Genomic DNA, 15,102 nt, shown 5'->3' with positions numbered 1-15,102 from the left:
ACAGGGTGGATAGACAAGGATTGTAGAAAGTGTTAAGAATATATGGAGTAGATAGGAAGTTGTTGACTGCTGTGAAGAGTATGTACGATGGTGCGAAGGCTGCAGTGCGTGTGGATGGTGAACTAAGTGAATTTTTCTCTATGAAAGTTGGGGTGAAACAGGGATGTGTCATGTTTCCATGGTTGTTCAAGCTTTACATGGATGGGGTAATAAAAGAGGTACAAGGTAGGGTAGTGGATGTTGGAGTGGCCCTGGTGAGAGAGAATAGTGTTTGGAAACTCTCTGTACTGTTGTTTGCAGATGATACTGTGTTGTTAAGTGAAGACGAAGGGGTGCTGCAAGGCTTGGTGGATGAGTTTGGGAGAGTGTGTAAGAAATGGACTCTAAAGGTGAATAAAGGGAAGAGTAAAGTGATGGTCTTTGAGAGAGGTGAAGTCAGTGAATGTACAGCGAAGTTGGATGGTGAGGAATTGGAAAATGTGAGTACGTTTAAGTACTTGGGTAGTGTGATGAGTAAGGATGGAGGTTTGGAGGGTGAAGTGCTTGAAAGGGTACAGCAGGGAAGAAAGGTTGCTGATTCTTTAAAGCAGTGATAAGAAACAGGGAAGTGAGCATGGAAGTGAAAAAGTTACTACATGACAGTATTGTGATACCAGCTCTAACGTTTGGAAGTGAAGCTTGGACATTGTTGTCCAAGGATGTCCAGATGATGATGATGATGATGATGATGATGATGATGATTATAAGAATATTAATAATTGAAATACGGTCTATCAATAGCCCGACGCCCTAATCCCGCAAAGTGTGGCAGCAGACAAAACGCCTCCAAGTCGCTCTGCCATTCACCATTTGACTACCCTCCCCCCAACTCACTCCCCCCTCCCTCATATACCTCTCAACTTCATCCCTCCACCTCATCCTCGGTCTCCCCCTCCCTCTCCCTCCCTCCACCTCACCTACATACACCCTCTTTGTCAGTCCTTCTTTCTCCATTCTCTCCACATGTCCAAACCACCTCAGTGTATTTCTCTTAATTTTCTCAACCACATCCACATCCACCCCACAACGTTCCTTCACTTCTTCATTCGTCAACCTGTCCTTTCATGTCACTTCACATGCTCCTCTCAAGTAACTCATTTCCACTGCTCTCACTCTTGACTTGTTAACCTTTAGCAAGGTCCACGCCTCGCTTCCGTAAGTCTGGTTAGGGATCACAATACTATCATGCAGTGAATTCTTAACTTCCATACTCACCTTCCTATTTCTCATCACCACTTTCAGTGAACCAACAACCTTCCTTCCTTGCTGTACCCTTTCACGCACTTCATCCCCAAAACTTCCATCCTTACTCATCACACTACCCAAGTACTTGAATGCATTCACATTCTCCATATCTTCACCATCCAGCCTCACTGTGCATTCTGTGACTTCATTCCACTCAAACACCATAACTTTACTCTTCATTACGTTAACTTTCATATTCCTCTTCTCACACACTGTCCCAGATTCATTCACCAAACCTTGCAACTCCCATTCATCTTCAATCAACAATACAGTATCATCAGCAAACAGGAACACCGGAATCAACCACACCTCACCCTCATTCATTAGAGCCACCCCCACATCCACTACCCTACCTTGAAGTTCCTTTACAACTCCATCCATGAATATATTAAACAGCCATGAAGACATCACACAGCCCTGTTTCAGTCCCATATTTAGATCAAAGAACTCACTTAGCTCACCATCCACTCTCACCTTAGCCCTAGTTCCTTCGTACGTACACTTCGCTGCACTCAATAACATCCCCTCCACTCCATATATTCTTTATACCTTCCACATGCCTTCCCTATATGCTCTATCATATGCTTTCTCCAAGTCCATGAAGGCAAGATACATTTTCTTTCCCTTCCCTAGTTACTTCTCCACTAAACATCTTAGAACAAATATCTGATCCACACACCCTTTTCCCTTCCAAAATCTCCCTTGTTCTTCTCCAACTAACTCCTCTGTTATATGCCTAACCCTATCAATGAGTATTCTACAATATATTTTTCCAGTCACATTAAGAAGGCAAATACCCATATGGTTACTACATACTTCTCTCTCCCCATTTCTTCTGTATAAAGGAACAATTATACCTGATTTCCAGTCCACTGGAAGCCTTCCCTATTTCCAGGCCAATCTACACAACTTCCATATCCACTCCTCAACAATCTCACCCCCATACTTCGCATTTCACCACACACTCCATCAACTTCTGGGGCCTTTTCCATCTTGATCTTCTTCATTGCTTCAATTACTTCCGCCCTACTTATCTCTTCCTCCACCCTCTCATCCCTTTTTCTCTCAGCCATTCCTCAGCCACGTATACTAGCACTGCTTTCAGTCTCCACATTCAACAAATCCTCAAAGTGCTCCTTCCATCTCATTTTCTTTTTTTCACCAACAATCTATTATTCCCATCTTTCACTCCCCTACTATTTCCCTTTTCACACTGTCTTACTTTCTTTACCTCCTTCCAAAACAATTTCTTACTCTCCCTCCATTTCACACTCAGATTCCACCCAAACTCTTCATCCACTCTGTTCTTACTCTCCTTCACCAATCTCTGCAACTCCCTTCTCCTGCCCTCTTATACCTCTGTCTTCCCTCCGTCCGTCTTTCCTTCCATCCTCTTCTGTCTATCTTTCCTTCATTCTTTCCTCGTCCTTCTGCCTACGGGTGACTTTACACTGCCATTTCTGTCTTTCTTTCTTTCATTCTTTCCTCTTCCTTCTGCCTGTGGGTGACTCTACACTGAGTGACAAGCCAAATGGTTTCCTGTACACCAGGAAACAATTTAGTACGCGGTGTGGTAACCATATAACCAAATTTTGGTGCCTGGTGATTTAGGGGGTAATTACGGTGCTGCAATCGGACTGAGCCGGTGAAGGTTTATATCCAATGGGTGGTTGGGGTTTATTGCTCGTGTAATACCACTCAGGGATAAGTGAGGCTGGTCACTCTCATCTTAAATGTCAGGACCAACTTCCCTAGCCCTGGGCTCCTATGCTCCTCGTGGGGCAACGTAGGATTGGATGATGGAAAAAATAAAAAAAGGAAATATGTTCAACGACGACGGGCAATAGAGTTATAAAATGAGTGGTGAACACAAAAATGCCTTTACACTCACAAGTTCCCATGACTAATTCTAAGCTTATCGTTTGAGCGTTAAATAGACCAGAATGTTAGAGTTGTCCCCTCCATGAGAGGATTAACAATAAGTGCTTCAAACTAATAAGCGGGATGGTGAAATAACCAGAGGCCAGAGAGAAAAACAAGTCATCATAGCAATCAGATTAGTGAGAGAACTGAATATTTTATCTGATCCTCTCCTCGGTGCCCAGTTTCGTATTGTATTTCTAAGTGGTTGTCTTCATGTTTGTGATAATCATTGTAATAGCGATAATTCTCGATAAATCTAAATGTTCTTGATTGTGTTATTGATTGCACTGGTATTCTGAGGCCTCCATTTACTGGTGGTGTTACTGTGTTGGTGGCAATAGTTATAAGAGAGGTAATACTGTACTGTCATTTTTCTTGGGATACCAATTATGGTAGCAGTATCAGGGGACCAGTTAGAGATATCAGTGGCTATGGTAGAATACCAAAAAACTAAGATTCGGTTGGCACTGATTAGTGTTGTATTTCAAAAGACCGAGTTGTAGTAGTGTTCATAACTTGGGCTGGTGGTAGTGGTAATAGCAATAATAGAAGTGGCATACATGATCTTGATTAAGATAATGGAGTCAGTGGTACAAAATGGTGGTGCTGAGATGACTGTAAGATGAAGGTAGTGGTGGTGAGGTAGCTATAGTTTAATGGTCGAACGGTGGTAGATATTTTTATATTTGCCGAGGTAATGAGGGTCGTTTCGGCGTTGGTGATGGTACCGGCAGTAATACTGGTGATGGTGATGATTTTGGCAGTGGACGAGGGTGGAGCTTGTGGCTTTAGAAATGTTGATATGACAGTATGGAAGTGGTAGAAGAGATGATACGGGTATAGTGGTGATGGATGTAATAACAACGGTGTTGGTGATATTGGTGATTGAGGTGATTGAAATGGATACAAAGGAAGTGGTAGTAATGATGCTTGTGCTGCTGATGGTTTCATGGTATGGTAGTGATGGGGATAACAGTATTAGTGGTGATGATAATGGTGGCCGTGATGGTGGAAGTAGCAGACGTAGTGATAATGGAGATGATGATGATGGTAACTGTAATGGTGATTTGTACGTAGATGTAGCCTGTATACGACAATGTTGATAGCTACAGAGTATCGAGGCAGTGGTATGGCGGTGATGGTCGTCATGGTAGCCATGGTGGCTGTAGTGGGCGTCAGTAATTGGAGGTTGTAATGGTAATGTTGGCACCTGCACTGATAGTGGTGGTGGTTGTAGTGGGAATATGGGAAAAGGAAGTAATGGTAGTAGCCGTAGTGGTTTAGTGTTGGCATAACCCGATATAGTAGGCTAGTAGTATATGGTGGTACTGACAGCGCAGGTGGTGGTCAAGGCAGTAAAGGAGATGGCAGAAATGGCTGCAGTGGTGGGGAAGGCTTTTGTGGTGGTATGTAAGTGGATGTAGTAGTGGTAATGTTAGCAGTGGTTATTGTTGTTTCTTGTTGTTGAGCAACCGCGGTCTGCCTGGCCAAACAAGGCCATCAGTCTCAGACAAACAGAGATGTCCCGATGCTCCCTTGCGGTTGATACCGCCTCGTCACAACGAGGCTTGAAGTGTGGGGAGGTTAGGTTCCCGGATGTATCCGGGACGCAGCAATAGCTTCTCTCCATCCAGTTAACAGGGTCACCATTGTAGGTTTCACATCACCCGTTATTTAATTTTATGGTTGGGGTCCAGCTTTGTAAATGATTTCCTGGGTTACAGGACATCCTAAGGCTTGTCATTCAATGTAGAGGCACTTCCAGTGGAAAGAAGGTATTAAAATGTGACAGAAGGACAGGAGGGCACACACAGAAACAGAATGATAAAGTGAAGGAAGAAGTATGCAGCGCTACATTAAGCGAGTGAATGATGGTCGGCACCACTTACCGTTAGCTAGCAGTGGTCTTCTTCTTCTTCTCCTTTCGGCTCTCCCCTTAGTGGTCGCCACAGCGGATCACCCGTTTCCATCTTACTCTGTCTTCTGTATCTCCTTCTCTTACGCCTACCACCCGCATGTCCTCCTTCACTACATCCATAAACCTTCTCTTTGGCCTTCCTTTCTTTCTCCTGCCTGGTAACTCCATTTCCAGCATCCTCCTCCCGACATACTCCTCATCCCTTCTCCGCACACGTCCAAACCATCTCAGTCTCGCCGCTCTAGCTTTGTCCCCAAACTGACTTACGTGCGCTGTCCCTCTAATATGTTCATTTCTAATTTTGTCCAACCTCGTCACTCCTTGTGAAAAACGCAACATCTTCAATTCTGCTACCTCCAACTGTGCCTCCTGTCTTTTTGTCAGTGGTACTGTTTCCATTCCGTACAACATGGCTGGCCTCACTACAGCCTTATAAATTTTCCCTTTCATTTCTGCAGAGACTCTTCTGTCACAGATTACTCCTGTCACCTTTCTCCACCCACTCCATCCCGCCTGCACTCTCTTTTTTACCTCTCTACCACACTCTCCGTTACTTTGTACAGTTGACCCCAAGTATTTGAATTCATCTACCTTTGCCACCTCTACACCTTGCAGCCTCACGGTTCCCCTGTCATCTCTCTCATTTACACACATGTACTGAGTTTTGCTCCTGCTTACTTTCATTCCCCTTCTCTCCAGCGCATATCTCCATCCCCCAAGCTCTGTCTCAGCTTCCTCCCGGCTCTCACTACATATCACAATGTCGTCCGCAAACATCATTGTCCACGGAGGCTCCTGTCTAATCTCATCTGTCAATCTGTCCATCACCATTGCAAACAAGAAGGGGCTCAAAGTCGATCCTTGATGCAATCCCACCTCCACCTTGAAACCCTCAGTCATTCCTACTGCACATCTCACTGCTGTTACACTATCGTCGTACATATCCTTCACCACCCTCACGTACTTCTCCGCCACTCCTAACTTTCTCATGCAGTACCACAACTCCTCTCTCGGTACCCTATCATAAGCCTTCTCCAAGTCTATAAATACACAATGCAACTCCTTAGCTAGCAGTGGCAACGTCGATAAATGCGGTGACTGTGGTGCTGGAAGTGTTGGTTGCAATAACGAAGGTGATAGTAGTGATGGTGGTGATGACGGTGTAATGATGTGGTAGAAGTAACGTTGATATTTGCACTGATTGTTGGGGTATAACCTATTAGATCTCATCTGAGAAGAGAAAAGCCTTAATTAAGCTTCTGAAAACTGGCATCTGCCTGATTTTCCGAGTGCATTAATTAATAACGATGTATTTAAAATAATATTGATAGATGGGTTGCAATGACAGTTTGACAATAATGTTTCTCAGAGAAAATATGTATATAGTTATCTGCATAGATTAGTTTAAAAATGAGGCTTTAGATGGTCTATCAGATGGCCTTGAACCGTGTAAAGTTTTCAGTTCGACCAAATCAACACTGATGAAGTTTCAAGAGTTCCTTGTTTTTTCCCCCATGTTCAGGCAAGATAAGGTAAATTACATGTCAGTGCTCTTCATATTAGGTCAAATCTAACTTAGTAACTTAATCCCTTAACTGTTAGACACGGGGAGGGTGGGGTGGAGGAGTAGTTATGCCGTTCGTTGGAACGGCAGCCAGCCATGAGGCCGAACTGGAAGTTCAACACGTATCTAAGGTCATCTTATAGGCTTCGTACAGCCTCTTTTTTTATTTAATCTGTGAATATAAGTTTATAAATATTTTATTATGAGCAGTCTTGTCAAACGGTTATTGTAACCCTTGTAATAGTATACAAATTATTTAAATTACATCCTTACTACTGATTGCACTCGGGCAACCAATTAGCTGCCAGCGATCAAAAGCTTGACGAGGCTCATCTCTTCTCAGATGAAATCGAAAAGGTTATAGTGGTGGTGGCCTAATGGAGGCGATATGCCAATACTGATGACTGTAGCAATACAGTAGTGATGGCATTATTGGTAAGTGCAGTAACAATTGTGGTATTGGTTTGTGGTGTGACAATAACTGTGGTGATGGTGACTTTAGTGATGGTATGTAGGCGGATGCAACAATATTCATGTTCGTAACCTATAACAGTTGCGGTGGTAGAGGTGGTGGTAGGGACGGAGGTGATAGGGGCTGTAACATAAGTATGTAATTGGTTATGATAGCAATTGCAGTAATAGTGGTGCTACCAGTGATAGTGGAAGTAACGAAAGTGGTAATGACTGGTGGTGGTGGGTCAAAAAGTAATATACAAGGGAATGTCATGGTGGTTATGTTGGTAGATGGTGCGATAGTGGTGGGAGTGTTGGTGTTAAAAGGAGGTGGTAGTGATGGTGATGGTGATAGTGGTGGTGCGTAGCTGGGCGTAGTAATAATCCTGGTAACAGCTATAGTTACTGTGGTGATACTGATGGTGGCAGTAACGACAGGACTGCAATAACCTCATAACAGGAACGAAGAAACCAGGTTAATAATACGAGTATAACCAACACTTCTACCCAAAGAACTGCACTTTCCGAGGCAGGTCCCGGGAGACGAGGCCAGTTGTAGAGCAATCATTTGGAACTCTTGCGTAATATATGCTACAAGGGAAGAAAATGCGAAAAAATATACAAACTTCGTTCGTTTTTTTGCGTTGGAAAAGTCCTTGGTCGTTGGTAAGACATAGTAATTGCCGAAGTTGTTTTTACCCAAAAAAAAATGTCTTTATTAATGCATATATAGTGCACCCATGGCCTTAAATTTTTATCAATGTTATATTGGTTTATTTTTCCAGTTAGTTTCATATGCTGAGTAAAAGAAAAAGTTTAGCGAGATGAAATTTAAAAGCGCAATGTTCGATGATTTTTCTTCCATTTTATTAATTAATGCAATTTGTATCAGGTCATGGGAATACATTCATATTCATTTCCAGGTCTGGTATTAACAGCCGTACGGGGAGCCGTCGTGTGATACCACACTCGATAAAAACAGGGGAAGAGAGAGAGAGGGGGGGGGGATTGGAGAGAGAGAGAGAGAGTACAATCACTTGAATATGTGGTAGAAGAGGATAGGAAAAAATCTAGCGTGGAGAGCAATGTGTGAAAAAAGAATGGACAAAGGGTCAAGAGGGCAGAATCATGTTAAACGGAAGAAAATGAAAAAAAGAAAGAAAAAAAAAAAAGATGTCACGGCTGTAAGGTGAAAAGGGGGGGAAATGTAGCGTGGGAGCTGAACAGAGAATGACAGAAAACACAGGCCCTCACAAATCCATTAAAAAAAAGTGATGATTGCTGCCTCGATATGTGTATAGAGCATAGAAATGGTCAGAGGTGGAAGCTGAGGCAGCCAGGAGAGAATTTGGCCAGGCTAAAGCGAGGCAGAGACCTGTAGTTCAATATGTCATCGAGACCTAGGGTAGAAGCAATTGGGGTGTTCTTGGAAGGGTTCTTAGGGCACCGCTCTCCGCCTATTAGCTCATAGTCGCGAAGTCCAAATCCGGATGTATTAACATTTGAAAAAAAAAAAAAAAATCGTTCCGTCCATTTTACTGTACTCTTGAGTTGTCAGCGGGATATAGAAACTGGAAATTTTTCAGTGTATAACCCATTCAGACCTAGGCTTGCTGCAGCTTGGGTAGTACTAGAAGAGCACTTTTGGTGCCGCCCTCTACCTACAGTAGCGGAGCTTATAAATCCAGACCCTGGGACCCCCACCCCTTTATTAACTTCTGAAAATACCTAGTTCTGTCCATTCTACTGAATATGCAGTTTCAGTCAGGTACAGAAGATACTGGGCAGTTAAGAAATCACCGTAGCATCTTTTCCTTACCAGGATAATTATGTATTCAATACGTTAGTATATTCTTTTGTGTTATTTACGCAGTTTAAGTCGATATATAATAACGACAAATAACATACAACAGTATAATACAAAATAGAAACAAAATTGTTAAAGAAGAGGTGCTAGGAAGCCTTCAAAACCAACAAGAATACAACCACAGGGGCTTCATTATAGTGTGGTCAGGAAACTCATTAGCAAATACTGTATAAGGTTTATTTCGCATGTCACATTACTTGGATGTCTGGTCGAGGGGGGAATGGACATGCGCTCGTTGGCTCACTCCTCTACCTTTTCAGTGCTGCCCCACACGCATTAGCTTCTTTATTCGTCCTTCTAGTAACTGTTAGGTTTGGCTAGTTCTCATTTTCCTCCCCTCCCTGTTAGATAGGAAAAGTAGGTGTCTGTATGTTTGTACTGAAACTGCCTTTGTTTACATGCCTCTGAAGTGGTCCCCACTGATGGTTTTGGAGTGTGAACTGATGCAGACGTGGTCTCCCGAGAGTGGTTTGAGAGGACAGTCTCAGCCTTAGGTGTTTTACCTCGGGTGTCTTGTCCCTTCCTCGTTATATCTCTTTCTTCCCACTTCTCCCTCGAGGAAGAAGTAGTTACTATGGCGGACGTCCCTGCCCCATTTCCCCCCCCCCCCTTCAAGGGGGTATGTGGTCCTGACAGACCCCAGACTGTGTCACCGACAGACTGCCCCCAAACTGACCGGCCCCCAGACTCGTACCTCCCTCGACATTCCTGTAAATAATGCGTCGTTAGGTGTTTTTCATGCTCTTGGTTTCACTGCTCTGGTTAGTCTAAATCCTTTCATAAAAAATGTGAATGATGGCTGTGTAGGCGAAGTGGAACAGGTGAGTAAACTTTAATGAAGATCTTGTAATGACTGTAATTTCCTCTTAGGTAAAGGCCTTGTTAAAGCTGCTCAAGTTCATTGCTATGATGTCGAGCCGAAGATTCCGGTTTCCATGAATTCCTGCAGGAGTTTTATTACTTGTAGGAATCTCATGGTGCTGAGTGGGGACGAGATCATTCAGGAACTCGATCAGCAAGATGTCATGGTTCTAGCTTTATCATTAGATTTTCGGAAGGCATATGGACGAAGACTGCAACAATTATCTTAACTTTTGGTAAAGTTTCTCTTCCCAATCATGTCAAAACTGGTTATGAAATTTTCAATCTATGGCAGTTTATTCCTAAACCTCTTCGTTGTTTGAAAATTATGTCTACTATAAGGACAGAGTGACAAGTCTTGTTGGGCTTTCCAGTCAGTATTCGACAAGTGTGCAGCTCAGGGTCATGAAGCTGAACATTGCACATCCGAAACTGTATGCTTCTTTCACTGCAAGGATGCTCACTCCAATTTCTCGAGGGATTGTCCCAAGTGGAAGGAGAAAGAGGTCTCCAAGGTGAAAGCAACTGAAGGCAGCTCCTAGCACGAAACTAGTAAAAAGGTGAAGGCGTTGCATGCAACTCCCTCGCAGAATACTCCGATGCTTCAGTAGCGATGTCCCATCCTGTGATGTGCTCTGTTGAGACACAGACTGACTCTGTCTGAGTTCCTCATGCGACCCACCCTACCTCTCCGTCTCAGGCTCTTGTATGCTCCAACTCTATTTGATATCCCTACAAGTACTTTATACGTTTGGGTCGTTGCTGCCTCTCAGTCAGTAAGGCCTAAACCAAAGTCTGACAAGTCTAGTAAGATTAATCTGACCACCCTTATGAAACAGTCATGTCATATTTTCCTACTCCTCCTCCAGCAAGGGAGAGAAGAGTCAGCTCTTCCTCAGTGCAGTCTTGGAGCCCCTTTATTGATGGTAAAATAGTGGTTTCCATCAGCAAGCGGCAGGATGGGTCCTCCGATAGTCTCTTGCCTGTTGGCGGGTGGCATAAAAAGAATAAGCACAATCGCCCCTCTCTTAAATCTTAAACCGTCGCATTCACTGTTACAGAAGAAGTGTAGGACTCTTTGGTATAAATTACCCAATATAGCAATCCTGCTATCAGTACACAGGCAAGATGTTATTTGTTTACAGGAGACGTGCCTGGTGGATCAATCAAAGTATCAACAGTTCAAACACTACCACTCTAATTGAAGATATGATGGTCACAGAGTTGCCATTTACATTCACAAATCATAATCACAATCATAAGTGGGTCTAAGTTCTAGTCTGGAAGTTGTCGCATGCATAGTAAAATATAATAACACGTATTTGTCTGATTGCTCTTTCTACTGTCCACCACGTGGCCCCACTGACAGTGATCCTTTGAATTCATTTTTTGACCACCCTCCTGGAAATAAGTTAGTGTTGGTTGACTTTAATGCCCACTACTATCAATGGGTTAGCTTGAGGATCAATGGTCTTCAGAAGCAAGTAGTCGATCTAATACTTCAAGCCAACCTGTCTTCTGAACGATGGTAGAGCAAATACTATAGATGATCATACTGGTAATTTTTTGGCCATCGACTTGTCTCTGACCTCCCCAGGAATACATCAAGATTTCTCTGGGGACCCTTACAACGATTCCTTGGGAAGTGATTATTCACCCATCTGTCATTCTTATACATATGATGTTCTTTTGGACCCTCCACCTCCAACATTTAACTTTAAGAAGGCTGAGTTAGATATATCTGGAGAGTCAATAGATATAAAATTCCAAAATTTAACCAATTCCATTCTACATACGGCTGAGGTTGCTATTCCCAAGATTTCAACAGATAATGCGAATTATAGAGCTAATTTGTTTGACACCGGATTGCTGACAAGCATTAAGGAAACATAATAGGAGATACAGGATTTTTGATAGTCAGGCTCCTGGTGAACGCTTTATTGCATACAAACAAGCAAGGGCTGAGGCAAGGAGATTAATTAGAAGGGCTAAATGTGACTACTGGTGGTCTTTTGTGTCCATCGTGAATCGTTTTACCCAGCTATATAAAGTCTGGTCCATTACTAAATGATAAGAGTCCTGACCACTCTGCAGGTAGAAAACACCATCTATGACGATCCCGTGAACGTACCTAACATCCTCGCCAACAGTTTTTCTCATATAAGTAGCTCAGCCAATTACGACTTGCATTTTCAGGATCATAAATGCACGGCTGAGTTACAGATATTAGATTTTGCCATATAAGATGTAGACCTCCCATACGACCAAGAGTTTACGATCATGAACTGCTCCTTACCCTTAAATCCTGTAAAGACATCAATCCTGGACCAGCTACTATCATGTACGGTATGATCCATTATCTTAATCAGGGCAACCTGATAAGCCGTTAACTTTGGGCTACCCAAGCGTTCCCAAACTCATGACACTTTGCATACATCCTGTTGATACCCAAACAGGCTGGTTGTCTTACGAATCTCACTTCATTTCGTTCTGTTGTGTTGACTTCTTGTCCATGTATGGTCATGGAACGTATGGCTATTAACTGGCTTCTTTTTGTATTAGAGTAGAAATTTTTTGGGGGGTCGACAATGTGGCTTCCATAAATAAAGAAGTTCACAAGATTATTTAATGAATTTGGAGCATTGCATTTTGGAGGCATTTGTCAATAAAGAATTCATGATGGAGGTTTTCTTGGACATCCATAAAGCCTTTGACATGACGTGGCGACACCAGATACTAACGAAGTTGTGTGCCTGTGGTTTAAGAGGAAATTTGTCAATTTTTGTTTCCATTCTTTTAAGAGACAGAACTTTCTTTGTCAGACTGCTCCGTAACGTAACGTCGGATACATTAATCAAAGAAAATGGGGTGCCTCATGGAAGTGTGCTTAGACTCTCTACGTTTAGTGTTATGATCAGTGGAATTCTGTCATCAGCTCCCATCCCCAGGAACCTTACATACTCACTCGGTGCTGACGATTCTGCAATATGGCACTCTTCCTGTAATGCACAATTTTCAGCTGGGCAGATTCAAGCAGCCCTTGATTCCGTCTACCAGTGGGTCTTGTAGTGGGGATTTAACTTTTCTGTCCCTAAGTTTGCCACTGCAGTTTTTACCACCCGTAACATCCTTGACTTGCATTTGTCCTTGGATAATCAGGCGGTACCTTTTCAATATTCTGCATAGTTTCCGGGCCACCATTTTGATCACTGACTGAACTTTATATTTCATGTTAATAATTTGCTTGCTTATTGTGATAAACCATTAAATGTCCCTAAGTACCTGTAGGGTAGTACTTGGGAAACCGACAAGAAATCTTTTTATTGGTGTATAAGTCTCTTTATTAGATTTCAGCTAGACTATGACCCTGAAATGTATGAGTCGGCATCTCATGCCACACTGAGAAGGCTCGATATGTTACGGAATAAATGTTTGTGAATGTGTCTTGGAGCCCTGAGGTGTACGCGTGTAGCTTGAATGGTAGTGGAGGCGAATGTACCTTCCCTCCGTTCTTGCGAGACCTCCTAGCATTTTCGTGCAGACTTTGAACTGTCAGAAAAAGTAATATCAGCGATGTGGCCTGTACCACCCTTCATCAACACCACCATGCAAGGGGTTCGGCAGCCACTTACCGTTCACCCCCACCTACTGACTCATGAGCTTGGTGTGGACCTCATTGACTGTAACAAGTTCATGCTTAAAAATATAGTGCCTTGGGAGCCACCCAAATTCACTGTTGATGTCTCATGGCTCCCAGCACCGAAGTCCAAGGCGATTGAGGCGGAGGTCCACCACTTATTTCGTAGCATTGTCGTACGTCATTTGGGATTCCATCAATCATACACTGATGCGTCCAGGTCAAGTGAATGTTTGGGTGCTAGTGTGTGGTCGACTCAATGTACCCTCAGGTTTCAATTGCCGACTCATACATCTGTGTTTACCTCCGAACTTTTTGCGATTGACAAAGCCATGGACTATGCTTTAAACTCTAGACATGACTCATTTGTCATATTTTCAGATTCCAAGTCAGCCCTTCAGGGCAATTGCTACTTGCACTACGGATTCTAAGGAGATCGATGGCAGCATCGTTAATAAGTTCCATTCGTGCAACAAGTCCTTCACGCTGATATGGGTGCCTGGTCATTGTATCTACGGCAGTGAGCAGGCTGACTTACTTGCGAAGTCGGCTGTGGAGTTCAAGAAGACTTGGGACCTTCCTCGTGATCAACGCTCGAGTCTCTCCCTCGAAAAGAAATCTATAAATCTTTTGCAGCAGGGTCAGTGAACCATACTTAACATTCCAACATGCAGGCCGTTCCTGAGCGACTTGACTTCAACAAATCGCCCCAGGAGCTTGGAAGAGAGCATACTGGCACGACTGAGGTGGAACTGCCATATGTTGCCATATATTGATAAACGATTTCCACCGCACTGAAATATCTGTGGTGCGGTGTTATTTATTGGACATATCATCCTGCTCTATCGGCAATTTATTCATGAATGTGATTCACTCATAAATTGCTGCAGCCCGGCAGCCGTTCCCTTCACCCTTTGCACCACTCTAGGTGATGGGAATATTGTAAGTCTAATAAATTGATGGTTTTCTTGACAGAGACCGGATTGATCAGAGTGATGTGGCTTTTTTTGCTGTGTGGTTATAGTGTTTATCGACAAAATTATGTATATATTGTATGCTATCATTTAATTGAGGTTGAAAGTTGACGTATTTAAAACAGTTCCTTCTTCTGACTGTTCTGTTTCATTTATTGATGTCCTCTATATTAAACCATTTGCCTCACCTGATGGTCATCAGTTGATGAGTGCAAATGTTCGGTACAGAAATATACTCATATTACGCATTTTCAGTCATTGGCGTTTTGTTGGGCGAGGTATTTCATATGTTGTATATATATAAATTCTTTACAGGAGCTTAAATAAGTTTTCTTAATTAGGGCTGACTTGACACATACGGAGTAGTTCCTGACTCCTCTGCTTCTCTTTCATATATTAATGTCCCTTACATTAATATATATGGGCTCGTCTGACAGTCAGCAGGTGATGACTGGAGGTTTGTAATATAGAAATGCATTATACATTTGCTGTCGATGGTGTTCTGTTGGTCGAGATATTTTATCCATAAGAAAAAGCAAATTGAATAATTAGTTAGGTTTAGCTATTTTCCGATACGCATTGATAAAGGCTACCTATTTTTGGTAAGACTTAGAAATATTA

Source organism: Coenobita brevimanus, chromosome 101, assembly GCF_032717465.1.
Source record: "Coenobita brevimanus isolate Jiangsu-jjx chromosome 101, ASM3271746v2, whole genome shotgun sequence".
In the NCBI taxonomy this organism is placed as follows: Eukaryota; Metazoa; Arthropoda; class Malacostraca; order Decapoda; family Coenobitidae; genus Coenobita; species Coenobita brevimanus.
Note: the sequence above shows the minus strand (reverse complement) of the source record.